This window comes from Ochotona curzoniae, unplaced genomic scaffold (genome assembly GCF_017591425.1).
Source record: "Ochotona curzoniae isolate NIBS_2020 unplaced genomic scaffold, NIBS_Ocur_1.0 contig_2210, whole genome shotgun sequence".
NCBI classification, from domain to species: domain Eukaryota; kingdom Metazoa; phylum Chordata; class Mammalia; order Lagomorpha; family Ochotonidae; genus Ochotona; species Ochotona curzoniae.
Window position 1 is genome coordinate 7,280,725 of NW_024465369.1, and position 18,932 is coordinate 7,299,656.

At 39.8% G+C, this 18,932-nt stretch overlaps 1 long non-coding RNA gene across 1 annotated transcript; it reads right to left on the reverse strand.

Moving 5' to 3' along the window:
• Nucleotides 1-456: 456 nt before the first annotated feature.
• On the reverse strand, nt 457-4,557 carry LOC121150846. The gene is made up of 3 exons (XR_005883032.1): nt 4,478-4,557; nt 3,742-3,752; nt 457-466 (listed from the first exon to the last, which is right to left on the reverse strand). It is a non-coding gene; the product is annotated as an uncharacterized LOC121150846 (long non-coding RNA).
• Nucleotides 4,558-18,932: the final 14,375 nt, after the last annotated feature.

Genomic DNA, 18,932 nt, shown 5'->3' on the forward strand with positions numbered 1-18,932 from the left:
CTCAGGGATATTACAAATTGGCATCTTGTATCTGCTGAACAGCTAAACTTGACCTTTTACCTTTGCGTAATGGTCCATTTGACAATGTTGATGCTTCCATGACACGAATCAATATTTTCCACATTGTCTGTTGGAATAGTTTTATCAAACAAGTAAAGAGGATTGATGCTACAACCTTCTCATCAGTGTACTTATTTAAAATTTTATTTAAATGTAGTAAAGCCCTTAGGAGTTATGTAGCTGCCCCTAATAAATCTATTGATTTGCTTGTTTTTTGGCTCTCTCACCTTGAGCTCATTAATCATCAGACTTTAGACTTTGAATCCCAAGGTAGCCTTATTCCTCTGTACTGCTAATGGGTCCTGTCTTCTGCCCTCTGCCTCCTATCCTCTGCCCTTTCTATTGTGGCAAAGGCAAGGTGGTTCTCACAGTAAACCTCTGAGAATCCTTGATCAGATTAAGCTGCCTTTTTTTTTTAAATACACAACCAAGTTTACAAACCGACTTCAAGGAACCTAATGCATCATGTTGATCTGTCTTAAAGCAGTGGAATTCCATCTACAGTTGTGCGCTCAGTATTTTTACAATTAATTTATGGAACATCTGGGATTAGTGGGGGGGTGGGGAACAACTACTGGAAGGGCTTTAGGTTTAGGTTTAATGCAAACTAATGTACAATCAGTTGTATTAAATGATACAGTTGTATTAAAAATGAATATATACTGGTTTAGTTTATTTTACTGTTCTTACCATAAATGTCTGGATTTCTGCATTATTATAAACAGGGATCTAAAGAATTACAGCCAATTTTATGGAGTAAACAAAATATTAATAGGAGCAACAAAATTAAGTGCAATAATGAAGTTTCAAGAGAGGGTATTTGTTCTAGCTCATTCTGAAAAATCCAACACACAAGTAACCTGGTAGCATAATTGAAGTGCACGTAATACAAAAATTATTTTGTATAAAAGCACTCAGGAAAAAGACATAAAAGGTCACTTCTAGAGTAAATTGAAGTTAATTAAAATCATACTTTAAAATTGGCAGAAATTATGTTTCTCCTCAAGGCTTGATTTACTTTGGAAATACCAAAGTGCTACGATTTTCTATGTATAGTAGCCATTTAATAAGCATATTTTGAGTGAATATTTTTGTTATTCCGGCATAATACGTACACAGACGTGAAAACAAAATTTGTTACAGCTTAAGATCATACAAATTGTTTGTAATAAAAGCACATGATTTAGCTATCAAATGTTATGGTTGAAGTTGAAGAGAAAGGTATGGCATGTTCACAGATGGTTACTGCATGTGGTATAGGTTCCCAACGAAATTCTCCTGCTGGTACACATACCATTGTAGGATCCATTCTGTGTAAAGATAGAGTGGACCGAAAGACTCAGTTATAAGGAATAAGATATGGACGGCATGAAGGAATATCACACCTGCTCTTGCAAGGATCGCCGTTTCCCTCCTGCTAATATTCCCTCTTGTTCTTCTTTTCCTTGTTCTGTGAAGCTAGCTGCCATGTTTCAAGGTGCATTATGAAGAGTCTTTTTTTTTTTTTTAAGATTTCCTTATTTTTATTGGAAAGGTGGGTATAGAGAGAGGAGGAGAGACAGAGAGGAAGATCTTCCATTCGATGGTTCATTCCCCAAGCGGCTGCAATGCCTGGAGCTGTGCCAATCTGAAGCCAGGAGCCGGGAGCTCTTCTGGGTCTCCCACACGGGTGCAGGGTCCCAAGGCTTTGGGCCGTCCTTGACTGCTTTCCCAGGTCACAAGCAGGGAGCTGGATGGGAAATGGAGCAGCTGGGATTAGAACCTGCATCCATATGGGATCCCGGCGCACTCAAGGCGAGGACTTTAACTGCTATGCTGTTGTGCCAGGCCCAGTGGGGAGTCCTATATGGCAGTGATCTGGGAGTGGACTCTGGTAGCAACAGATGAGGAGCTGAGACCCTCAGGCCATAGGCCTACGCAAAGGTGAATCCTGGCAACTAAGATGTCTTAAGTGCTGCCTTGCCCAGTACAGTGTCGGTTTGATCTGATGGCCGGGCAGGTGTTTTTCCTTTGAGCAATAGGAAGCCAAAAGATGAGGGAAGCCATGCCACATTCTTGCCGCCCCCCCCCCCACGCCCCGCCAAAAAAAAAGATAAGGATGAAAATAAGAGGCAGCAGAAGTAGAAAGAAGAGGAAAAAAAACCTGGGAACTAATAAGTTTTGTTCTTTCACAATATCAATATTTGATATAATTTATATGTAATAATACATTTGAAAAAAAAACTTTAGAATATCATTCCTCTTTTTTTTTTTTTTACAAAACTGCTACAACTCTCAAATCTGCTCACTAGATAACTCACTAAATCTGAAGTCTACACCCTTATAAATGATTTCATAGCAATAAATACTGTTTTTGTCACATCACTAACAACACTTTTGTCTAATGTCTTGCCAAGAGGTAGAGTGACAGAAAATTCAACTCTGGGATTTAGAAAATAAATATGAAGTTGTTGTAATAAAAGTAATGCATGATAAGAGGTTAAGATGGTAGCTTAGAAAAATAACAGAAGAGGGCCCAGCGCAGTAGCCTAGTGGCTAAAGTCCTCACCTTCTATGCACTGGGATCCCGAACGGGCACCGGTTCTAATCCTGGCAGCCCGCTTTCCATCCAGCTCCGTTTGTGGCCTGGGAAAGCAGTCAAGGACGGCCCAAAGCCTTGGGACCCTGCACCTGTGTGTGAGACCTTGAAGAGCTCCTGACTCCTGGCCTCAGATTGGTGCAGCTCTGGCCATTGTGGTCACTTAGGGAGTGAATCATCGGACAGAAGGTCTTCTTCTCTCTCTCTATATATATGTGACTTTTTAATAAAATAATAAATACATGAACAAAACTAGACAAAAAAGTAAAATAATTTACTTGCGTTTGAACAATTATGTCACATAAGCCACTACTGAGCACCTGCTGTGTACCACACATTGCATAAAGTTTTGTGATCAAAAAATGAGTTAACTAGGACTTTCCTTCAAAAAGTATAATGCAGGAGGGGACCTTTATTCCCACATACACACCAGCAGGTGTTGTTAGTAGAGTTCTGAATGTAAGCCAGTCTCACTGGAGTTAGGTGGAATTCAATGTGGTTTTCATTTGTATTTCTCTGACAGCTGGGGAAGCTGAGCAATTTTTTTTCATGGCTATTAGTCATTTGAATTTGTGTTTTTGAAAAAATGTCTATTCATTATCTTTACCCATTTCTTCACAGGATTGACTGTTTTGCTGTCATTTACTTTCTGAAGCTCTCTAAATCCTGGATATTAGTTCCTTATCTGTTGTGTAGCGTACAAAGATTTTCTCCTATTCAGTTGTTTGTTTCTGTTGCTCATCTCCTTTGCTGTATAGAAGCTGCTCAACTTGACTGTTGTTCCATTTGTTTATTTTGGCTTTGAGTGCCTGTACTTTTAGTTACTTTTCAAAGAAGTTTTTCCTAATTCCTATTTCATGCAGATTGCTTTTTATCTTTTCTGTTAATAGTTTGATGGTTTCTGAGTGCAAAATCAGATCCATGACCCATTTGGAGCTGATTTTTTTTCATGAAGTGACAGATGGAGGGTCTTGCTTCTTACATTTGCAGGCTGCTATCCAATTGTCCCAATTGTATTTATTGAAGAGACCAGGATGTTCAGTTGGTGGGAGTGTAGACTAGTTCAACCACTATGAAATCAGTATGGAGAGTGCTAAGAGAACTGAAAATTGACCTGCTGTATGATCCAGTTATCCTACAGATGGGAATATATCGAAAGGAAATGGAATCTTCATATGAGAAAGGGACCTGTAATCCTATATTCATAGCACCCAATATGCAAAAGCAAAGATATGGAACCAACTTTGATGCCCCTCCAAACAGGAATAGATAAAGAAACTGTGGTACATCTACTCCATGGAATATTACTCAGCCGTTAAAGAGAATAAAATTCTACCGTGTACAACCAAATGGTCCCAACTAGAGACTATTACGCTCAGTGAAATAAATCAACCCCAGAAGGACAAATATCATATGTTTTCTCTGATATATGACAACCTTCATCCAAGATGCAAGATTAATACCCATCTCAATATTCTTTTTACTAAATCTCATGGATTGTGATATTTTTGTTTTTTATTTTCATTCCTTAAAAAAGTGTTTTTTTTTCCTTATTAATTTCCTCACTGACTCATAGGCCACACAGTAGCATCATTTGCTTCAACAAGGTTACTTTTCTTTTTTATTTCTTCAGTGACACATTGTTCATTCAGTAGCAGGTTATTTAACTTCATGCATGTTGTTGTAAATTTTGTATTTTTCTTCCTGTTGTTAACTTTGTTTTATGGCTTTCCGTGTATGGGAATGTGTAGTAACTGTGTGATTGAGATTATCCTAAACAGCTTTGTAGATGCAGTATGCATCTCTACTTCCAAATGAGGCTATGAAATATATCTTGACAATAGGATGCTGGACCTTTGGTCATTGCCCATGCCTACAATCTCAGAATACACTTAATTAGCAGGATGATTGGCTTATGACAGTTTATAAAGCACTATGCTGTTGTGGAAATATGAGGGAAATCTGTGGGAATCCCATAGTTTATGGAACTGCATCATAAATAAATGGATAGAGAGATCGACAGGTAATACCTCTGGGTCACCTTCATATCTCCCTCCCTCCAGCCTTTATCTCTGCCTCTCCCAAAACCATTTCATCTTTTTGCTCTGATGAGAATAGTTGTGTCTCAGTTATATGAATATCCTACAAAATCAGGAACAGAAGAGTGACCTAGCCAAAATTCAGCAAAGACAGATTCTTCCCCAGTTGAGCCTTTAGGTTAGACTCCTAGTCCTTTTTTCTTGCCACCATATACACATTTTAAAAAGGAACATTCTGAGATTTTTGTCATCAGAAAAATGTGATCTTCGGAGGTGTTGCAGAAACAGCATCTTAACTCTAAAATATGTATTACAATTCTTTGATTTAGTTTGCACTCCATTTAATATCCATGTTGTTCCAATCTTCCACTTTCTCCTATTTGATGTTCTGCAGAAAACAAACAAAAGCAAAATGGAACAAACAAAAAACTAGACTCACTAATACATTTTACGTTACATGCAATAAAAGGGGCTTTTTAAGCATATAAAGAATATTGATTAAGTTCCTGCTATAATTTTTCCAAGGATTTAAAACAGCAAAAAAAAAAAAAAAAAAAGATACCTTATTCAGCAACGCATGTAATTTTGACCTATACTCATCCTGCCAGCTGCAACACACTTCACTTTTTTTCTTCTTATCTCAGATTTGTTTTTAAATGACATATCTTAAGGAAATTTCAGTGGTTATATTTCCTTGGTCCTCACGGTATATGATCTATTTTCCATCTCTTAGTTGGTTTTCCATCATTTTTTTAAATATTCATTAGGATTTAAGCTTTGTAAGTGCACATGGCATCTCTGTTTTTCTATCCACAGAGGGTAGTATCAGTGCATATACAACGGGCACTGACTAAATATTTGATAAAAAGAAGAGGTACAGCTGAGCTTCGTACAGTATTAAAACCTGTATTTTAGATTTCATTAAATGCTATTGTGACTTGCCCAGACAAAATCTAGAAATCTGTCTAAAGCGTGTCAGGCTCCGTCAGCTAGTACTCTGCCTTCAGCACCTGCCCAGACCTCCTCCCTTCCCACTCTGGGCAACTGGTTCAGTAACTTACCAGTATCAGCGACACTTATGCCACACATGTTTCTGAACCCTCACCTATTTCCCTTTTAGTGCAAAACAATGGTGTTTAATTAGACTCATTATTCATTATAATTTTCTGAATGAAAATAACAGTAGCTTTCTTACCTGTTTTAAAAATTTATTTTATACAAATGTATGTGTAATTAGTATATTTGGTTAATATAATTTACAAGTTACAATAACGCTTTAGTGGAAAGTAAACAGATTTTAATACTATTTTATAGGCGAACATTTTAAGGCAGTTTTTTGCCAATAGCCAGAAAATTTACAGATGAGGGTTACTTGTAGAATTGAACATAATGAAAGATTTGTGACTAATAGGAATAGTGTAACTAAGGAGAAAATCTGATCTTAAATTATGTACAATTTCGATTTCCCAAGTATTTAATATGACCATCATTTATGAAAAATCTATCCTTTGCCTATTTCACATTATTGTCTTTCTGAAGTATGTGTACAGCCCTCTACCCCGTCTGGCATCACTGACTCTGGGATCCAAGACCTGCTTTTCAGTGTGGAATACAAACCTATCTATACTCTCCAATCTTCTCATTTCCCCTCTTCCTCATCTGGTTTTCCCTTGACCTTCTGATCTTATACCATTGGTCACATGTTCTCACAGTAATTTTTAGGACTTTGTATATTTGCTTATAATGTTCTTTTCTCTAGATAATTTTTTTAACCAATTCTAGAGCTTGGGTATGTGTAAGGCATTCTCTAAGATTTAGTTTCTTTCTTTTGAGCCATATGCTTTTATTATATCCATTTTTTATTATCCCCATTATTTGAGGGCAGCTTTTTGCTATGTAGATATCTCCCCAGTGAATATATACATTACAAAAGTAGGAAGAATAGTAACTTGTATATTGATATCCAGTGACAAACTAGTGACCAGCATAAGGTAGATATTGCAAACATAAAATGCAAAAACATTGAAGGCTATGGATAGGAAACTGGTAAAAGATGTTTTAATTAGGGAAAGTCCATTATTTCATTCAGTATTCAAAAATATATATATATATTACCTATTTAGTGTTCTCAGATCTACTTAAAGATTTCGAAAATTGCAACTTATAAAAGCTGTATTAGTAAAATTTAAATGTGATTGTTTTACTCTTTTTATGATGCTTACACAAGAAAGTACATATAATCGAGATTTCTCAAACTAATTTATGATTCTAGCAATTGCCATCATTTCTGGTACAATTACCATGACCAATATATATACTTCAGAGAACATTCCTTCATTATTTCATATTCACTAAAATAAACAGTATGCTTTGCAACTACCAGCAAATAGTTTAACAATTGGCAATATTACAATAAATAAAGCACAAATTATAGCCCCGTATATACTCAATAGTAAATAGCAAGATCACAAGGGAATAAACTAGTAGAATGCTAATCATGTTAACATGTACCCTATAGAATAGTGATTTATGAATGCAGTAAAGAGTTAAGAAGCAAGTGAGCTGACTGTATGTGTAAATATGGTGGTAAGTGAGGCCGTATTACAGCATCATTTAATTGGGATGTACAGGAAGCACCAGCTGGGTGCCTGGCATTTATACATCCAGCCAAATTATGCATCATAGAGGCCAGGGATTCTTGAAAGAACCTAAGGGCAGTGAACCTTGGGTTCAAGGTGCAGATAAATAGAGCCCAGATTGGCAATTCAATAACTTTAATTAATCTAATAGTTAGAAAACTGTTGAGCAAAGAAGTGACATGATCTGACATTCTGAGAATGGAATATAGAGATACTTCAACATTTTATGGAAAAATGAATTAAAATGCATTTATTCAGATGCAGAATATCTTAAAGATTTGTTTTTATTGAAAAGTTAGATTTTACAGAACAGAGAGTGAAAGATCTTTCATCTGCTGATTCACTCGCCAAATGCTGTGATTACTGGAGCTGAGCCAATCTGAAACCAGGAATAAGAAGCCTCTTCCAGTTTTCCAACAGTGGTGCAGGGCCCCAAGACCCTGGACCATGCTCTACTGCTTTTCCAGACCCGCTGCAGGGAGTTGGATGGGACATGGAGCAGCCAGGACATGAACTGGTTCCCATATGGGATGATGTCACTTGGAGTTGGAGCATTGCGGGGTCTCCCCCACAGATTCCTCTAGTACCTCCTTGCCGGAGGGGAAGAGCCTGCTGGCCGCCACCCAGCTTCCCAGCTCGTGAGAGACAAATAGAAGGACAGGGGTTCTGTCTAAGCAGTTCCGATTTACTGGGGATATTCAGATTCTTATATAGGGTAAGGGATAGGCTCAGGCCAGGAATTTCAGGAATTCCAGGAAGGGAGAAACTAGGAGCCAATTACTAGGAGCATGACTGCAGAAGTCACCTGCCATTGGCCAGGGGTAGGTGAGTGCAATGGCCCTGGCCAATCAGTCTTTCTTTGAAGCCAAGTGACTCCTGCCCCTGGTTCATGCCCAGGGCTCCGTCCTTGGTCACCATGCTGTCTGCCAGTGACCTGCACTGTTGGTCGCCATCTTATTGACTTAGTGACCTCTTTGCCCCTGAGCCCCAGAGAGCATTAGCCAGTTGAGCCATTGTGCCAGTCCCTGATGCAAAATTCTGAAATGCATGCATAAAAAGGTGCTCAGAAATTCACAGAAAATAAATATTATGAAGAAAACAACTTATTGTTTTGCATCAAAATGGCTTATTTTTAAAATTTCATTTTGAAGTATATACCAACAAAATTGTCAATTGAATGTGAGTTTGTTACTAAAATATAGTAATAGGGGATATTAAGCCATGTGGTGGGCATTGTACTGAGGAAATATAACACTTGTAGAGTGGATATGTGGTGGGAGAGACAAATATTGTGAAATAAATATCTTTATTACAAACTTATTATATAGAATGAATGTAAAAAATAAAACCCAACTGCACAAAATAATATGTAAAAATTGTCAGTATAGACAAAAATTTTTGATATCATTTAAAAATAAATACATTTTAGGTTTTGGTTATTCAAATGTTTGTTATTTCAGAAAAAAGTAGCATTACTATTTCAAAGCATGTAAAATGGTTATCCTAAGTTTTTCTAGCTTTTTAGTTATAGATTACTGTTATTCTTCCTGATTGCATTAGGAAAATACAGAGTTTCTTATGAGAATTCGGACTCCGAGGTTTTTTTTTTTTTTTTCAAATTTTAAGCCAAAGCCAATGAGATGTCCCATGGCCAGAGCAGCCAGCAGCAGCCAGCAAGCACAGCGCCTCTCATGTGCTTCCGGGGAGAGATGGAAGCTGCATCCGTGGCCTGTGAAAGGTGGTACATATCATGTTTATTGTCTGGGAAGACCTTCAGCTCTTTTTATCCACTATGCATATATAAAATTAAAGTTTCAACCGAGGCTGTTGAACAGTGATTTAAAAATAATCAAGGGCACTACCACTTTCTGAGATGCAAGTGTCTTTGTATGACTGTAAAAATGATATAATGAGGCAATCCAATGTGAAACTAGAGAGGAGGAAAGAATGGAAAGCACTGTGAATCTAGTTGTAAGAGGGTGTCGTTAAGGCCACAGACGTAGAGGAGGTCGGTCCTTTCTTTTTGCCTGGACCTAAATGTCTGCAAAGGAACTCAATTAGACATCAATAGCAAGGCTTTCCTGGTTATGCTTATTAGTTGGTCCTATTTTAGATTGTTAACTGAACTAGCAGTACCACAAGGGAAGGAATGTCAGTAGACCATAATGCTATTGATTTGACATTTACTCACAAGATTATCATCCAACTATTTTTGCTGAGACATCCTATTACTGTTTTTATTTTTTCCACTGTACCCAGAAAAACGAGCTCAGTGCATCTCTAATGTTAGAAGTAGGAGGAATCTGGCATGAACTCCGGTGGCTGTTTCAAACATCCACAAAGCCTCAGTTTAGGTAAGGCGATGGGAGAGACAATGACTATAAATGGAATTGATTGTTTCTCAGAAGATAAGAGAGAAAGGTTCCACAGCAATAAAAAAGGTTTTCTCAGCCTGGAAGTCACTGTCTGGCAGTATATAAAGTGCACTTGAAAGTTTAATGAAGATTCTCACTCCTGCATAACCCTTTATTAAATAGCGTAAAAGAATCAGTATATAAAGTTGCAAGAAACAATGACCTGAAGCAAGAGCTACGTTAGTGGTCAAGTAAGCATTACATACCAAATGGTAATTTATTGATAATATATTAACTGAATATATAGCTATCATTGATTTTTTAAAAATAAATTTTAGAGTTATGTATTTTTAAGGCCTTACTAATCAGTTTGCTACCTATTCAAGAAAATGAGGAAACTAGATAGACAATTCAGATGGAAAGATCACCAAGAAAAGAAAACAAGGGTGACGTCAGATAAGGTACATAGCCTCAAGTATGTCTTTTGGATAAAAAATATCAGTGTCAGCCTTTCTTCCCTTCCCCTTTAATCCAGCACTTCCTAGTCTTTGCGAAATGAAATAATTAGGGAAATGATCACAGCAGCATAGCGGAAAGATGGAATCAAAAGCCAAGTTAATGGTTTTCGCTCTGTTAGAATGACTAAGTCTTACTAAAAAAGCTCTCCACACTCAGTTCTGCTTTAATGATTCCCAGTGAGTCGTCAACCCAGAATGACCAACAGCTCAAATGTTGTCCTTTTAAGTGATTCATGGGAAATCAAATGGCCTTAAAATGAGTTCATGCAGAGAGTTTGAATACAGGCAAACTTTCAGCAGAAATGCTGATATATGTTTGATGGTGAGGGGAAAGCAAGCTGATTTAACCTCTGCAAAGAGGTTAAGGAAAATACCACTTCTGATTCTAAGGGTGTGTAAGCAATAGCTTATGCTTGTTACTTTCCAATACAGCTGATTGTCAGCACAGCTGAGTGTTTTGAGACAGAATATGTTTCAAATATGTCTTGGTTTTCAAGTGCTGTGAGTGCATTGACTTTGTACTGTGCACTTACCAGTATCGTAAAGTCTGAACATAGTAAAAGATGAGCATCCCTGCTACACAAACACACAGAGCAAACAAATACCTATTTGAGAGTTCACTGAGGAAGTGAGAAAAATCAAAGCAGCTGCATTACCTTGAATCACTAGCATTTTAGAGTGGATTGTGGCACATGATAACATCCTGAGTAGGTGCTGATGCATTTTTGATGGTGAGGGGAAAGCAAACTGATTTAATTCATTTGGAACCAAAAACTAGCCCTGGCAGGTGTTTTACTGCATTAAGCATATGGGCCTCAAAGTGTCGATGACACCCCTACTGCTTTCATTTTTAAAGTCAGCCTATTAATAACACCTGACAGCTGGGTCAAAAGCATATGCTATTTAGCCTTTTTGTGACATTTTGTCTCATCAGAACACCACCAGTGATTCTTCAAACTTGAAAGTTGCTGTCTTGTGTCTTTTTAAATTATGACTCCTCAGCAGCCTAAAACCATGTGTAAATTTCAGCTACAAAACTTTATAAGATTATCTGCATACTGTAACTGAATTTTCTAGGCCAAATAGTCAATGCCTTTTACATGTAAAGCAACAGAAAAATGGAGAGATGGGGTCTATAATACTGTGATTCAAAGGGTCCTGATATGGAATGCTCTTCAATATATAAATCCACAGGCAGGGCAAGCACTGTGGTAAATCAAGTTAGGTATCTTCTTGGGACACCACATCCCACACGGGAATACAGGTAGGAGGCCCAGCCACTCTGCATCTCCAGTCCAGTTTTTTGTTAATGAATCTTGGATTACAGACCAAGGGCTTGGACTCCTGCCATTCATATGGTGAGGTCAGATGGAGCTCCCAGTTAATGGACACGTATTTCTCTGTCATTTTGCCTTTCAAATAAATACATATCTTATATCAGTTATTCCAATTTAGCAATATAATTAAAAGTGACTCACAATAGGTGGGGTCTGAACACAAATCATAGAAAGGCAAGGTCATTACAAAATGAGCATTAAACAAGGTATAGTGAATTTTTGATGAACATGGTTGGCATTAGGGAAAAAAATCTAGTATTTTTCTAGTACTTACTATGTAAGCTGTTCTATGAGCTGCACCTCAGAGGATCCATTTTCTCTTCACAACCAGAGGACATTAAATACTAAACATTAAATGCACAACACACAATTTCCAGCAATCGAGCCTGGCAAAGAATCAAACACCTGGGCTGCAAAACCAAGAGGAATATCCAAAGTCAACATTCATCGCTTAGAACTGATCTTGAAACCAGAAAGCTCAGGAAAAGCTGGAAAGGAGAACACTTGGTGTGAGCAGGAATACATTCCCCACCTCAGGGACAAACAGCCCTGAGCCTGATTGGATTCCACAATGTCAAAATACACCAACATCTCACCAAAAGCAAACAATAAGTAGACATTTCTAAGCGTTATTATTTATCCCTTTCAGTTGTTTCCATCTCTTATTACTCATTTCTAAATGAATTAGAAATACGTAGACCAGAGTCAGATGTAGGCAGTAGGCAGAAGGCAGTAGGCAGAAGTAGAGCCAGAGAGGTTTGACGCTGAGGCAACACTTACTTAAAGCCATGCCATTAGGAGTTGTGTGGTTCTGCCAAACATACTTGAAAATCCCCCACCGCACAGGCTACCGGCTGAGCATGTAAGTTTCTTTTTATAGAAAAGCAAGTGATAAAAGTTGAATTTTACACAATATTTTGGTGCTCAGGCCAAAGTTCCTGCCAAGAAGCTTCCTGAATGGGGTTTTCTGAAATCAGTTTTGAGGACTGCATAATCTTGGCACAATCTTGCATAATCCTGACCATCAAGGAGTAGGAACAATGCCAGGACTGAAATGACTAAAGCTTTAAACGGGAAGCAACAACTTTGCACTTTTTTTTTTTTTTAATAAAGTTGAAGGCTGTTATCAGAGACCCAGCACCCAAGGCTTGAAACTGAAATTATGGCTGTGCATCAGGTCAAGTAACTGTGGAAGACGCCTCTTTAAAGAAAGTGTGCCAGATTCCTGGCGCAATGCCAGGCAAACAGACCATTTCTCAAGCAGTAATACTGGTTGAAACCTGTGTGTGTGTATGTAGGGAAGATTAATTCATTGAAATTAAACATAAATGATTAAATTCAGCATTAAACACCACAAGAAATGTTGCAGTTTATCATTAAATCAAAAGAAAATCTTGCTTACTTCTAATCTGATTATTGACTAGAATGTGTTAAAATGTGGTGTTTAATTTTATTGACTGAAGCACACACATAGAAAACTGTCTTAACTTTTCATTGACACTCTACAATCATGTTATTATTAGAAGTCGTTAAAATGTGAATGGCAGCAACAAACACTGTTTTACGCAGAACAGCTTATAACTGGTCCTCTGAGGTGTGCGTTGTAATCGTTTTTTTGTTGTTGTTTTAGAATAGGCAGTTATGTAATTTGTCAGTCAAGCAGCATTTCCTCTCCCAAGAGCATCTGTTCTCCATGCAGTGAAAATTCACAATGAATGTCTGGTAGAAATGTGCTCCCACTGATAGGTTTTGAGTACTCAGTGAAAAAAAAAATATGATCTCTTAAACTTTTAATAATCCCTGGAGGGTGCAGAATTTGAAATACAATGCCACATTAAATGCAGCAATGATTTTGGCAGTGGTTTCTTTCTCACTGGCATTTGAAAAGAGAAAGTGGGCCCCCATCCCTAAATCAAAGATGGGGGTAACATTCACTTTTTTTTTTCATTTGCTTTAATCTTATTTTCAATATCGTTAACATGGTTGAGAGGAATATATGCCCATATTGGCCTCTGATTAGGGTGGGGAGGTTAGGTATGGAAGAAGGTAGGTGGGACACATGTTTCAGTCTTTTTTTTCCCTTTTTTTCCTCCTGTCTTCCCAGGAGAGGACAGGGAGAGAGCTACTCCTTGCTGTCAAACTACACCAGCACAGGGATACATGATGGTCCATAGTGATAGCCCAGAGACCCTGATATGGGGAAGAGTGTTTCGAAGTGCTGTTTGGTCTCAATAGCCTTGAGGTCTTCTCTGTTTTGTTGCTTCAGGATTGAGACAATGTTTTAAAGGTCTGCTTGTTAATAGATTCTACCTCATGCATCCCCAAGAACAGGAACATGCTACAAAGCTCAGCCAGGAGAATTGTCCAAACTGTTTTGCTTTCAATCTTCTGACGAGGCAGTTGACATCCCCCACTGACCTAGATGAGTTGTCATCACACACATCCAACGTGCATGTGGACTTGCTGTCCACTGCTCAGTCATCAGCAACTGATGCCTCTGTTGCAGCCTAGCCCAGACTAAATACCATCCCGCTCTCATATACATTCATGGGTGCTTTACCTCAGCTCAGACCTGGCCCTACAACTCCAGACCTGGCCCTAATGAGTCACAATAGGTGCTGCTGTTGGTCCAGCCTGGACTGCCTCCAGCCCTGGTTCTGGTGCTCACCAGCATTAGGTACATCCTAGTGGCAGAGTGCCCACAGTTCCCCTGCCAGGCATGTTCCCATCCCCGGCTCTGGCACCTGCCAGAGGGTACCACAGTGCAGCCTGACATAACTCGCACTAAGTCCTGGCACTTGCTAGTTGGTGCTATTGCCTGCCTTATCTGGCCCACACCCAATCTGGCTTTCATGCATGCCAGTGTGTGTAGCAGACTAGTCCAGCCTGCCTGCCTCCAGACAGCCCAACCCCAGTCCCAGCTCTCATGGTTATCAGTGCAAGCAGAAGCAGTAGCCGAGCAAGAGAGTCCCCAAAGTACCCTTACTAGGCCCACTCTTTGCCTTGGGTTGTGCATGTGCATCAAGTGCTGCAGCTCAGTTTCAGGTGACCCACCTTTAGTTTTGGCACTCAGCAGTAGGTGCTACTGCCTGCATCAACCTGGCCCACCTCCAGTCCCAGCTTTTATTGGTGGATACAACAATTTAGCCTAACTTGGCACACTCCCAGCCCTCATGTGAATTAGCAGATACTGCAGTCCAACCCGGCCTGGCCTAGTTGTGCCAGTGTGCTATGGACAGACCCTGCCCAGCTTACTCCCAGACCCAGCCCCCACTTGTGTTAATGGGTGCTACAACTCAACCTGACCTCATCTGCTCCCAGACTCAGTTCTCATGCTCACAAGCAGGAGATGTGCCTAGCATGGGAGTTTCCCAGATTTTTGCCAGGCCCATTCCCAGCAACATATTTTGTGTGTGCCATAGGGGTAAACTGCCCAGATTGACATGGGTGGATTCCATCATGGCACTCACCTGTGAGTATCGTGGCCTAGCCCAAAGGCCCACACCCTTTCTGGCTCTTACCAGTGGTGCTACAGCCTACTCCAGCCTACTCCCCCAGACCTGGCTCTTGTGTGACCCAGCAGGTGCTGCAGCCTAGCCTAATCTGTACTACACTGATTCTGGCTCAGAATCAGCAGGTGCTGGAGCCTAGCCCAGTTTGGCCTACCTCCAGACCCAGGCCACATGCATGCCAGTGGGTGCTGTAGCCTTGTCCAGCCTGGTCTGTTCACATCCCTGGCTCAACAGTAGGAGCTACAGCCCAGCACAGAAGTCCTCTGCGTTCTCCTACAAGGCCCTTTCCTAGCCCTGGGACTTGTATGTGCTCTGGCATGTTTTATTTCAGCCTGGCATGACCTACCTGCAGTCTCATCTGTTGCTGGCATGGTTTGTAGCCCAGTCAAGCCAGGCATGGCCCACACTGTCTTGACTCTGATGCATGCCAGAAGGCCTGGCCCAGCCCTGCTGTTCCCCATGCCCAGCCCATGCAAATGCTGAGGAGGGCTGCAGCCATGCCTGGCCTGACCCACTCACAGGCCTCACTCTCCCTAGAGGGAGTTGTGGCCTTGTAGGGGAGCTCTCCAAGTTCCCCTACCAAGCCTGTTCCCACCCCAGGATTTCACAAATGCCAGAAGGAGCAGAAGCCCTACTTGGCATGATGTGCTCTCAATCTGCCTTTGCATGTGTTAACGGGAGCTCTAGCATGGCCCCACTCAGTGTCTGGTGACTGTCCGTGGTCCAACTTGGCTCTACCTGTCACTGTCCCAGCTCTCCGAAGTGTTTCAGTCCCACAGAAGTGAACCCAAGATTCCGCTGTAGAATCTTCCTCCAGATCTGGTTCTTTCATGTTCTAGTGGTTACTGCAGCCCAGCTTGATCTGGCTCACTCCCTGCTTCAACACTCAGAGGCAGATACTGCAGCCTATCCCAGGCAGACCTGTCCCCCAGCCCCAACTTTGATGAATACCAGTTGCAGCAAGTGATTATATTTGGCCCAGCCCAGGTTTCCCACGTGGGAGGGTGCGTTGGCCTGACACAGACTTGCCCTCCAGCTTCTCAATTCTAAACCACTCCGTTTCAGCTCCCTTGCCTACCTGCAAGTGCAGTGACCCAATCCATGGAAGTCTCCAGAAGTCATTCCTTCCCTGGGGAAGCATGCATTTCTTATCTCACTCCATGTTTTGTATCCTTTTTAACTATATTGATGCAAGCTGGGAAACCATGCACTTAAATAGTTAAAGGAATGACAGTTTCTGAAATTATCTTAGTTTTTTTTTAAAAATGTTTTGTTATTCTTCTTTGTAAAAGAAATAAGTTTGGTAACTTAGATCAGTCTTTCAAATAAATACACAACCCTGCTAATATGAAAATGCAAGCACTTGATGTCATTAGAATTAAATGCATGAGAAAAGGTGCAGTCTCAGGGGAGACACTTGCCAGGTCCTGTGAAATGCAGCATTCCCCAGAAGAGAGGATTATGCACATGGGTGTGAATCATGCCAATCCTTTTAGTGCTCCTAGCTAGTGAGCATGTGTTTGCTGGGTGTCCTACCAACAGAAGCTTGTGTGAGCTCAGACAGAAACTTTTTAAAAATTATCTTAGGACTCTAGTGTACACCATTTCTTTGATGTGTCAAGACCCGGGGTACATGATAGGAATGATTGTTATTATCTCCCCCAAATACTCCAAAATAAACCAAGGGTGTCTCAACCCCATTCACATTGTCGCAGTCTGTGGAAGCTGAGCAGTGTTAGCCACCAGCCCATGGATGGATATGAAGGGAAAAATCTGTGCTCATTGCTGTGACATGCGGACTGCAACAAAAGCCAACACCCACCTCTTAGTTTTTTCACAGTCTCTCAAATGGCTCCATCATTCTGTTGATTGAGAACAATCAGCTGCTTTCGAAATAGAAAAACTATCCTGGGGGAAAGACTAGATGCTGGCAGTGACTCCGAATCCAGGACTTTCAAAGGAATGTTACCAGATGTGTTTAAATGCAATATGTTTAGTCCCTGAGTTATCAGCAACCTCTTTGACAAGAAGACAAACTGAGATTATATCCTGAATTAATACACTATACTCTTATATTTTATCTTTCTAGCTTCCTAGGAAAGGGCACCAATGGATCTGGTAGTAAAACTTATTTTTGCAAAGCCCTGATCCCTGGAGGCACAGAATGAAACAGACACATGATTTTCTGACCCTTCAACACTCCCTGTGCACCTCAGCTAACTGATTGTTAGAGACATGCTCTGCAGTGTGTGACTCAGGCTTTGCCATTCAGTAGCTTCAAGAATAGACACATCTCGGCTTTCCTTTGATGTGGTCACACTTCATGCAAAATGGAAACAGTTATTATGGCTCTCATATTTTTAATCATTATCAAATTAAAATACAATCTAAAAACTTTTATTATAACTGAACTGATAATAAGTGGCCAGTAGACTGCTACAAGTTAGTTACTGTCATTATTCTAGAGGCTGTATCTCACTCTGCCCTCCACACCATACACGTATTTTCCTTGGCATCTCTTTTCTGTGTTCAATTATTTTTCTTACGTTTTTTTCAGTCTTCTCTAATTCCAGCACTAATACAAGTTATGCCTCACATATCGTAGCTTGTGGTTTGGCTCCCCCTTTTCAGCTAAGCCAGTTTTGAATGAGATCTTATTTTTCTCTAGGTTTTCCTCCTCCTCCTTTCTTTAATTTGAAGCTTCATTACCAAGCGAGCGAGAGAGAAACAAGTATCTTCCATCTGCTGGTTTACTTCCCAAGTGGCTGCAACATCAAGGACTGAACATGGTCAGATCCAGATGCCAGGAGCTTCATCCTGATGTCTCATGTGAGCGGCAGGGTCCCAAGTCATTGTACCATCTTCCACTGCTTTCCCAAATGCATTAACAGGGAGCTGTACCAAAAGTGGAGCAGCCGGGACACAAACTGGCACTATAGGTGATGCCAGTGTCTCAGGAGGTGTCAAATCTATCCTCTAGGCTAAAACACTGGACCATCCATTCAAGAATCTTTTTTACTCTATTTTTTAATTATATTATAATTCCTTATAGTAAAATCTCTCTGTGTGCTTCTTCAGTGTATAGATTTTTTATGCAAAGATGTTAGATTCTATGAGAACAAGATGATTGTATTTCCTTGTTCAGCATCTTTCCAATGCTTGGAAAACTCTTCAATTCACAGCAGGATGTTTGTACTAAAATAAGTGAGAGAAACAATGAATAAATAAGTGCTGTGTGCCACATGCCTTTATTTTCAAGAGCCTCTACTTGCTTTAAAAAATCATGATGGTCACTTTCACAGTTTTGACTGTATTGTCAAATTACTTTTGTAAATATTAGAGTATTCTATCACCTTCTATTAAATCACCCATCTCAATATTTTTATTTCTATTTTATTCCTCCCATCTTCCTTCATGATGTAAAATGTTCAGCTGGTGATTTTTATCATTCTTTCATTTAAAAAGAGGTCTACCCTGTGGCATAAATGTCTCACTTCTGAGAATATATTCAAGTCACTTTTCACTTAAAATTGAAATTTACACAATAATTGAAAGTATACATTTTTACATTTTATTGGGCTTATTCCCATTCACTCAAAGTGTGTATTCAAGCATTACAACCATCAGAGGTCATCTTTTGTAATGAAACTTCCAGCTTAGGGAGTAGCTCCAACTGCCGTAATTGCTGATTGAGAGTTCAGGTGCTAGGAAACCACTGGCCATACATGCTTCCCTATATTGAAGTTACACGCAAGTTTTGGATATAAAGAATTTCTTAGCTGATGAAGGAAAATATGGTGTTTACCTTCTTGAGGCTTCTATGTGAATTTACCTATTTTTTTTCATTTATTATTGTTTTTGTTTATTTAAATGCCTATTCAGTTATGCATTCATG